Source organism: Silurus aristotelis, assembly GCF_946808225.1.
Source record: "Silurus aristotelis genome assembly, chromosome: 24".
Classification (NCBI taxonomy): Eukaryota; Metazoa; Chordata; class Actinopteri; order Siluriformes; family Siluridae; genus Silurus; species Silurus aristotelis.
Genome location: NC_139597.1, coordinates 768556 through 778593, shown reverse-complemented (window position 1 = coordinate 778593; position 10038 = coordinate 768556). Strand labels below are relative to the sequence as shown.

Sequence of the window (10038 nt, the reverse complement as noted above, 5' to 3'; positions counted from 1 at the left end):
TCTCTCTCTCTCTCTCTCTCTCTCTCTCTCTCTCTCTCTCTCTTTCTCTCAATCTCTCTCTCTCTCTCTCTTTCTCTCAATCTCTCTCTCTCTCTCTTTCTCTCTCTCTCTTTCTCTCAATCTCTCTCTCTCTCTCTTTCTCTCTCTCTCTCTCTTTCTCTCAATCTCTCTCTCTTTCTCTCAATCTCTCTCTCTTTCTCTCAATCTCTCTCTCTCTCTTTCTCTCTCTCTCTCTCTCTCTCTCTCTCTCTCTCTCTTTCTCTCAATCTCTCTCTCTCTCTTTCTCTCAATCTCTCTCTCTCTCTCTTTCTCTCTCTCTCTTTCTCTCAATCTCTCTCTCTCTCTCTCTCTCTCTCTACCTCTCTCTCTCTTTCTCTCTCTCTCTCTCTCTCTCTCTCTCTCTCTCTCTCTCTCTCTATTTTACTCTTTCTTTCTGATCATGATGGAAGCCTGAGCAATCGATTTTCCAGATCACCCCTTCTCTTTCTTTCTTTCTTTCTTTCTTTCTTTCTTTCTTTCTTTCTTTCTTTCTTTCTTTCTTTCTTTCTTTCTTTCTTTCTTTCTTTCTTCGTTTTAGAGAATCAAACAGTGAGACAGGACCTGGGGGATTTTGCCATCACCATCAGGTGTAGATAGACAGATATTCAGACATACAGACAAGACAGACAGACTGAAAGACAAGCATGCATTTGAACTGTGGCTCAATTAAAGGATATGACAGTACAAATACAGAAACCCTGAGAAAATGATAGAGATGGAAAAGAGAGCGAGAGAGAGCGAGAGAGAGAGAGAGAGAGAAAGAGAGAAGAGAAAGAGATAGAGAGAGCACTATTGACCACTATAAGTGCCTTGTCCTGGCCTTTTACACTAAATGAGAGCAAAAACTGTACAGTAGTTGAGTCCAAAATTCTCGAGTCCATAAATCTAGATCTAAGGGAAGTAGTAGGTCAGTGGTAAGATGTTAGACTTCTGATCTGAAGGTCATGAGCTAAAATCCCAGCACCACCAAGCTGCCATGACCAGGTCCCTAAGCAAAGCCCTTAACCCTCAACTCTATAAATGTAAAAACTATAAAAAAGCAAAGTGGAGCTAGAGGACATCTGGGAGTAAGGGGAATTAGGGGAACTTGTGCAGACATTGGAAATATGAATTTACCCTTTAGCGTACATAGGGCTGAAATGTACTTTGAGAAATCAGGAAAAGCATAATGACTAAAGAAGATCACATATAAACGTAGAGGACAAGAAATTCAAATAAAAAGAACAAATTAGGACCAAAACTAGAAACTGAATGAGAGGTGATGGAAATGATAGAAACTAAGAAGAAAACAAATTGAGATCGGAACTGGAACTAAAAGTGCCCTAAGAGCAACTATGGGAACTAGAAGCAGTAAAATAACCTAGGTCTAAAAACTATGAAAGAATGGAGATAAACAAGTTGAACTTGATGCTGTTGGCATGATGGAGAAACGTTCACCATGAACACCATTCAGTCCACCTTGTTACTAATCCGTGTGCTGGAATTACCTTCACAATAACATTCACACAGAAAGGAAGCTACTGAAAAAAAATAAAATCTCAGGCATCTGACCTTGCTGTGACCTTGAATTTGTTTGAATTAGATTCCAAATTTTGTCACTTTCAGAGATTGACAGTCAGGCAACCTGAGACAGTCAGACAACCTCCTCCAGGTAGAATGATCAGAACTAACATTTTAGGGAAGTCTGGGAACTCTGACTAGGGGAACTATTTCAGCTAGAACTAGAATGGAACTATAAGTAGAAATAAAAGCGCTAGAGATATGAAGGAGTCTATAAACTAAAGGACATTGGGCTGAAACCTACACGAACCCGGAGAAAATAAGGACATTTTATAAGGCACTGAAGGTTCTATAATAAGACTCTGAAGCAACAGAGATGAGAAACGAAGGTTACCTGAAGTAGCCAAAGCCAGAACCTGTAAATTCACTAGAAAACTAGAACTAGAATATAGTGAGAGAACACGAGCAGAATTAGCAGTAGAAACTAAAGGAACTAAGGACAGTTCCTGTTTAACAGGGACTGACCCTGAATGGATGTAAGTAAAACTAAAAAATCTGTGTGTGTGTGTGTGTGTGTGTGTGTGTGTGTGTGTGTGTGTGTGTGTGTGTGTTTGCAGTTCCTCACAGGAAGACCCAATGTCACTTCCTGTTAAAACTCACAATGTCAACTTGTCTCTGCTGGAAATACAAACTACTGTCAAAGTGTACCATCTGATACACACACACACACACACACACACACACACACACACACACACACACACACACACACACACACACATTTATTAGTTTTTGACTGTGCTTTAAAAATTAAGCTGACTTGTGGACTCAGATTCAGTCTGTGTGTGTGTGTATATGTGTGTGTGTGTGTGTGTGTGTGTGTGTGTGTGTGTGTGTGTGTGTGTGTGTGTGCACGTATTTTGACCAGTGAAAATACAGCTCTTTGCAATCGATACACACAGCCGAGTGTGTATAAAGTGTCTCCTGTGGCATTTTTGGGATGTGTGTGTGTGTGTGTGTGTGTGTGTGTGTGTGTGTGTGTGTGTGTGTGTAAAAAAAAAGAGATTTTCCTCCCAATAGGCAGAAAAATTATATTTTACCGCTGACCCACTCACCACACACTTACACACCACACACAAGCTTGTGAATTCTCCAGCAGTGAATGATGTGATGCAATCTCTCTCTCTCTCTCTCTCTCTTTTCTCTCTCTCTCTGTCTCTCTCTCTCTCTCTCTCTCTCTCTCTCTCTCTCTCTCTCTCTCTCTCTCTCACACACACACACACACACACACACACACACACACACACACACACACACACACACACTGATACCCCACGGTGGTGGAAAACTGATACACATCGCTTTAGATCTTTAAGGTTCACCAGGGACAAACTGCAGCACCTGGGCTTTTCTCTCTCTCTCTCTCTCTCTCTCTCTCTCTCTCTCTCTCTCTCTCTCTCTCTCTTTCTCTCTTTCTCTCTCTCTTTCTCTCTCACACACACACACACACACACACAAACACAGAAAGTGCCTAACACACGACCACTCCATGATTTACTTAACATCTGATGTATGTGTGTTTCACACAATTGACTGCTTTAATGTCACACACACACACACACACACACACACACACACACACACACACACACACACACACACACACAGACACACACATCACTAAATTAACATATGACCCCATTAGTAATGAGCGTATATGAATGTAATGTGTTAAATGTTGTCCTTGACTGACCAGTGTGTGTGTGTGTGTGTGTGTGTGTGTGTGTGTGTGTGTGTGTGTGTGTGTGTGTGTGTGTATGTGTGTGTGTGTATATGTGTGTGTATGTTAAATAAACCCCCCCCCCCCACACTGTATGTATAAAATTTGTGTGTAAAACTAGAACCAGAACCTACATAATCAACCAACCAAGAATTTCACACACTGTGTTCCTATTAAACCCAGTGTTAACACACACACACACACACACACACACACACACACACACACACACACACACACACACACACACACTTCCTCCTATACACACCCCTACTGGGAGCAGGGGACGATGGGAAAAAGAGTGTGTTAGAAACACACTCATCTTTATTGATTTCCTTTGCTCTCTCACACACACAAAGTGCGAGCGCACACACACACACACACACACACACACACACACACACACACACACACACACACACACACACACAAACACACTTAAAGGTAGGTTAAAACATAATAACTTACATGTTGGCAAAACAGGGGCCTCACACTCCCTCACACACACACACACACACACACACACACACACACACACACACACACACACACACACACAAAGTTAATATAGGGGCAAAAAGATCAGATACGGCTAACCTGCTGTGTAGCAACAAAGAATCCTTTACGCTCACAGATCACACACACACTCTCTCTCTCTCTCTCTCACACACACACACACACACACACACACACACACACACTTCAGCAGTAGCTCACATTTCATCAAAGTATGTGCAACGTCTTTGAAGTTCAATCACTCAAAAAAGTATTAGGGCTGGTATTGTCCATGTGCATTACCAAGTGCTGTTCCTGGAACTGTGGGATCTTTAAAGCAGTTATTGAACAATAATGTCAGAATTATGTTTATATAATCCTTCAACACAACTACAGACTTGTCTGTAACTATCCATCAGCAATACAGCGAGCAGGAACACTTAGTGTACATTTAGAGTGAAAACTTTGGGAACCTGGACTTAAAACTATGAGAAGTACAGGTAAGAACTATGAGAACTAGGGGTAGAAAATATGGGATCTATGGAGTAGAATCTCTGGGAACTAGGGGCAGAAGCTATGGGAACTATGACTTGAAACTATGGAACTAGGGGAATGGGATAGTGATGGGAAGATCAGATCGTTTTAGTGACATGGTTCTTTGAGTCCTGTTGATCAAAATGAAGAATCTTTTTTGCGTAATTAAGATAATTTTATGCCTTTGATCAGAAATCAAATATAATGTTATTTTAAATAATCAGATTGTCAACACATCAACATACATATATAGTTGTATAATATAGTTTATATATATATTTATTTATAGGACTCACGTGATAAAAGAACCAAGACTCAGAGTTGAGTGATGAAATACTAAATTCGGTTTCCTGTACATTACTTATGGAGATTTTGCGGTGCTTTGCGAAAGTGTGTCCAGTAGAAAATGAGCAAATTACTCTTTGAGATGACTTGTTCTTCTGAGTCACATTAAAGACTCATTTAAAATAAACAAATCATTCATGAACAAAAACTAACTAAAAACTAAATAAATTTGAGTTGAGAACTAGTGAAACTACAAACTAAATGAGATGCTATTGAAAACATAGCAATACAATAGTTAAAAAAGAACTAGAGGAGCTATAGAGGTTCTCTTAGATTGTAGCCATTCTTCCAGTTGTTTCTAGTTGTCTTAGTCTTGCTTGTTTCTACCAAGTTCATTTACCAAGTTCAAGTTTTAGATTCTAGCCATAGTTTCACTAGTATAGCTATAATATCTGTTAGTTTTTCTGGTTTACAGTCCTAGTTCTGCTCATTCCTTACCACAGTTGCTTTATATGCCATTTTTAAATTCTACTTCTTCTAGGTTTGAGTGCTATTTGGGTTAGTTTTTTTTTGTTAGTTCCACTACTATGTTACACTTCAACTCTAAGTTTCTAGTTCTAGGTCCTTTTCTGAATAGTTCAAACTACTGTCATTTTTTAGCTCCAGTTCTGCTAGTTTGTAGTTCTATGACAATTAAATAATGGAACTCAAACTAGAAACTATCAGAACTAGTGATATAAATTAGTGTAATTACATCTAGACTGTAGAGAAGCTGGAAATATGTGGGGATTGTAGTTAACGAGTAATACAAATGTGCACAAATAGCAGCAGATACTACAAGAACTAAGACAAAAAACCTAATGTTAGTTAGACCCCAGACTAGAGACAATTGGAGCTAAGACTACAATATACAAAATAAAAAAAAAAAAGGACTAGAATCTTAAGGAACTTGGGTTTTCTTAGTCCCAGGTAAGAAATTATAACCTGTAAAACATGTTGGGCTTCAACACAAATGTTCTCAGTTCATCATAAAGTGGGATAAAGTTCAACTTGAGTATTTCAGTCAGAGCAAAACTCGCTTAGAAACAGAAAGAAGGAAAAACAATTGCAAAAAGTCATTAAAAGTGCAATTCATTGTTTGGAAATTAGTGAACAAAAGTTACCATATGATTAAAGTAGAAAACATTTAAACTGGTCACAATTGGAGTTAACAAATTCTAAATGTTCTATGCTGCTGCTGTATCTTTGTGTGTGTGTGTGTGTGTGTGTGTGTGTGTGTGTGTGTGTGTGTGTGTGTGTGTGTGTGTGTGTGTGTGTGCATACATAAGTAAATAAAAAATTCAGTTTTCAGAAGAGAATTGAATTCTGGATGTTTCTCAGATTTTTTTGTAAAAAGGAGATGGTGGGAAAACCAAGAAAAACCTCCAGAGGAAGAAGAGCTCTCTCTCACACACACACACACACACACACACACACACACACACACACACACACACACAATTTGTTGCGTAACATTACACAAACTGGCTCTCAACAAAGCGCCAATATCTTTAACTGCAGCTGGGAGTTTGTCTGCACAAACCGGCTCTGTGTGTGTGTGTGTGTGTGTGTGTGTGTGTGTGTGTGTGTGTGTGTGTGTGTGTGTGTGTGTGTGTGTGTGTGTGTGTGTGTGTGTGTGTTTGGCCTTGGCCAGTAAGATGAAAACCCTCTCTCTTATCAGCAGTATGAAGTGAGGGATCTAAGAGTCTCATTCATCTTCTCTACACACACACACACACACACACACACACACACACACACACACACACACACACACACACACACATATACACTTATGCACTTACTCTCTCTCTTTCTCACACACACACACACACACACACACACACACACACACACACACACACACACACACACACACACACACTTACTTTTTAAAAGGTTTTGTATCTTTTGTAAGAACATTAGTTACTGTTTAATTATTTTGAGGACCTGCTGAAAATAAGGACTTTAGACTTTGTCCAATAATTATGAGGACCTGATGACTGGACAGTGTCTAATACCCTTAATATCACAATGAGGACCTGGTGGTTATGAGAACATAAGACACTGTCCAATTATTATAATGACCTAGAGATTATTAGGACATTTGACACTTTCAGCCATCATTTTATTTTAGCTTAATTATCTGTAAGACACTGCCCAATGTTCATGAAGACAGATAATTGTGAGAACATTTGACACTGTTCAATCAATATGAGGAGTCATTGACCTGGTGATTTTAAGGACATAAGACACTGTCCAATTATTATACAGACCTATTGATTTATGAGGACATTTGACACTGTCCTGTCATTATGAGGAACTATTTATCTAAAATATTTATTTGCAGTCTGGTTTGTTCTGTCATGAAAAAAAAATTTCATATCTGCCTCTGTCTGCTTCTGTGTGAATAAAAGTTTGTGTCTTTTTTTACACCTATAAATGCTTGGTGTGTGTGTGTGTGCGTGTGTGTGTGTGTGTGTTTGCTTCCTTTGCGGTTACAGCGCTCTTCTTCAGACAGGAAAGAGGATGTTTGCAGTGAAAGCAGTGGCACTGCAACCCTGAACTCACACACACACACACACACACACACACACACACACACACACACACACACACACACACACACACACACAGAATCCAGTTAAACCATCCAAGACCTTCACCTGACACATTAATGTCCTCCAGCTGTACAAACACACACACACACCAACACACACACACACACACACACACACACACACACACACACACACACACACACACACACACACACACACACACACTGATCACATCAGGTGGATTTTATAACCATCCCCACTTTCACTTCACTCAGCTATAAACACACACAGCTAGTAGACGATAATTAAATTTAAACACCGTGACCCTGACACTTCCTGCTACACGGGGGTCAGCATGGGGTCACTCTATGCTAGGTGCTTTCACTCAGGTCCTGTAGAATGTGTTTATCCAGTGATTAGCATTGTTTATTTTCTGGAAGGAGAAGCAGAAATGTGAACTCCAGCTTGTAACTGTAGCCACTTCAAACAGAGGCCCACACACTGACTCACGGTGTGTTTAGAAAGATTCGCACGAGTCGGTGTCCTCTTCCCAAAAACACACACCAGATGGACACATGAGAGTGAAAGTGTGTGTGTGTGTGTGTGTGTGTGAGTGAAGTGTAGTTTTACAGCCATAGATGGTAGTGTAAAAACATCATGATGGAAAGAATTCTAACTCACACACCTCTAACCCACGTTAGAGTTTAGGGGTAAAATTACAGTTTGGTATAGAATTAAGTGTAGTTTTTAAGTTAGGATGAAGGGAAATGTTTAGAATTTAAGTTTTAAACTTATTATTAGATTTAGGATTTGTTTTATGATTAAGAATGAAGTCATAGGGATTTAAACTTTTAAGACCACAGTTCAGGTTTACAGTCAAAATTATGATTTAGGCTCAGGATAAGATGTTATTATTAAACTCAAGAATTTAAATTCTGAATTTTGGAGCTAAAAATAGAATTTATGACAGTTTTGGGTCAGATGAAGTATTTTTTTGTGGGGATTTTGGGTTTAAGGTTTGTGCTTACTGCTTAGGATCAGATTAAGCATTAATCATTTAGCAGTTAGCATTGTCATGTGGTCTAGCATTAAATGTAGCTCACAGCTAAGGTTAAATGTTAAATTCAGCTCAGGTTTTAGGCTTGAATTGAGGCTTAAAGGTCTACTACTTTGCTTTAGTAATGATGGTGGTTTAAGGTTTTATATTCAGTTTAGGGTTTATTGTAAGGGTAGGAATATGTTCAGGATTTATAGATTAAGCTATTGCTTATGTTTAGAGTTAAGACTAAGATTTAGATCAGATTTAGATCAGATTTAAATTTAGTGTGATGTTTAGGGGCAGAATTTTTTATGGATTTCAGATAGAGTTAGGAATCAAATTTAGAGTTTAAAGTTTGACTAAAAATACACGACTAGAATTAGGACAAAGGTTCAGAAAAGTTTATCATAATGTGTACCTGAACCGGTCAGCTACACCATACAATGAAATCTTCACTCTGTAAACACCTAAATTACAAATGTACAAACTTTCTATAGTGCAAATACATTAAACTACTTTATAGAATTACGTGTCTGTATAAAGTGAATAAAAATGATAGTCAGCATGACAGCTGGCCCAGAAAATACTTCTTATGCAATAACACATATTGCTGCTTTAATAAACGTTTTAACGATCAGTCACCTTGAAGGGGAAAAAATAACCACAGTCCATGTACAGTAGTTAATTTAATTCAAATCTATAAAATAAAATAAGACGTAAAGTAAGACTTTCATCCAGGTCATTGGGTTTAAAGAAAGAAAACCAGAAACATGCGTAGTCAGTAATTACTAGCAGTAGTTTCTGGGAAAACGTTCAATTCGATTCAGCTCAAAGTGACAACAAATGGAACGTCGGTCCGAGCCAGAACCCGAGGTGAACGCCAGACACCGGACCCATAATTCCACATTTCATCAAGCATTGACGGATACACTCAAGTATTCAAGCACATTTTCTAAATTACAGGCTTGTAGGGGAGCCTTGTCGGAGAACCGCAAGCCCTTCAAACCTCTTATTCAGCGTGACCTATTTCAACATGGTCCTGTTACAGAAACGATGATCGGGTCAATCCGACTCTCTGAACCCGAAAAAGGTGACGCTAACAGCACCCCATTTCCCTCCCATCTGCTTCTAAAAGATCAGTGAGATTACCAGGTTTCTGGCCTCCAAATGTTCTTCTATATTTCTCAGAAACCCAAAGACACATTCGGAGCCACGGGGCAGAACCTCAGGACGGAGCGTTAGGCTAAAGCAGGGGTTGAGTACGGAGTGTATCTCGCTGTACCATGGTGTGTAAAGTGCAGTGGCTTCCAATGCAAACATTCCTTAGGGAGCTTTCTGGCAGAAAGTCAAGTTCACACCCCCATTAGTGGGATCTTTTTTTATAAGACAAGACCAGACAGTTTAACTCCAAGATCCTGTCGCTGTAAACGACTGCAGTCTCACTTACCATGTTCTTTACTTCTGATAGTAAAGTAATCTGATCTAACGTGTATTTTCTATTTAAAATCTCAGAGTGTTTTATATCTTCAAACGTTTGCTTAGTTCCTGTGTGTTTATTGTATAGTAAAGATTATTGTAGAAGTTGTGCAATGTGTCCAACAGTACGTTACATGCTAATAAGCATAGAATCTAAAGTGCATATGATTAGAAACAGTTACAGATTAACCTGAAATAAACCCAAATCCATGATCATAATCATAGCCCTCAACCTGAAACGCTAATCCAAAGCCTAGACTTAGACCATAATCACAATATCTGATAATCCT

The 10038-nt window shown here is 39.0% G+C and overlaps 1 protein-coding gene and 2 long non-coding RNA genes across 6 annotated transcripts in view; 1 reads left to right on the top strand and 2 right to left on the bottom strand.

Moving 5' to 3' along the window:
• nav3 (neuron navigator 3) overlaps positions 1–10038 on the bottom strand; it is a 143650-nt gene that overhangs the window by 64824 nt on the left and 68788 nt on the right. The gene's annotated exons all lie outside the window — the stretch shown is intronic.
• Positions 299–2579, top strand: LOC310719408. Its single transcript, XR_014531475.1, has 2 exons — positions 299–1083; positions 1272–2579. It is a non-coding gene; the product is annotated as an uncharacterized lncRNA (long non-coding RNA).
• The window catches only part of LOC310719400, a 5880-nt gene continuing 1160 nt past the window's right edge, over positions 5319–10038 (bottom strand). Inside the window, exons 2-4 of one of the 2 annotated variants that reach the window (XR_014531467.1) lie at positions 7395–10038; positions 6434–7360; positions 5319–6393 (exon numbers count right to left, since the gene is read on the bottom strand). The exon at positions 7395–10038 is cut by the window's right edge and continues 680 nt beyond it. This is a non-coding gene — a long non-coding RNA (uncharacterized lncRNA). Of the gene's footprint in view, positions 6394–6433 lie in introns of both variants that reach the window. The other variant, XR_014531466.1, reaches the window with a different exon arrangement.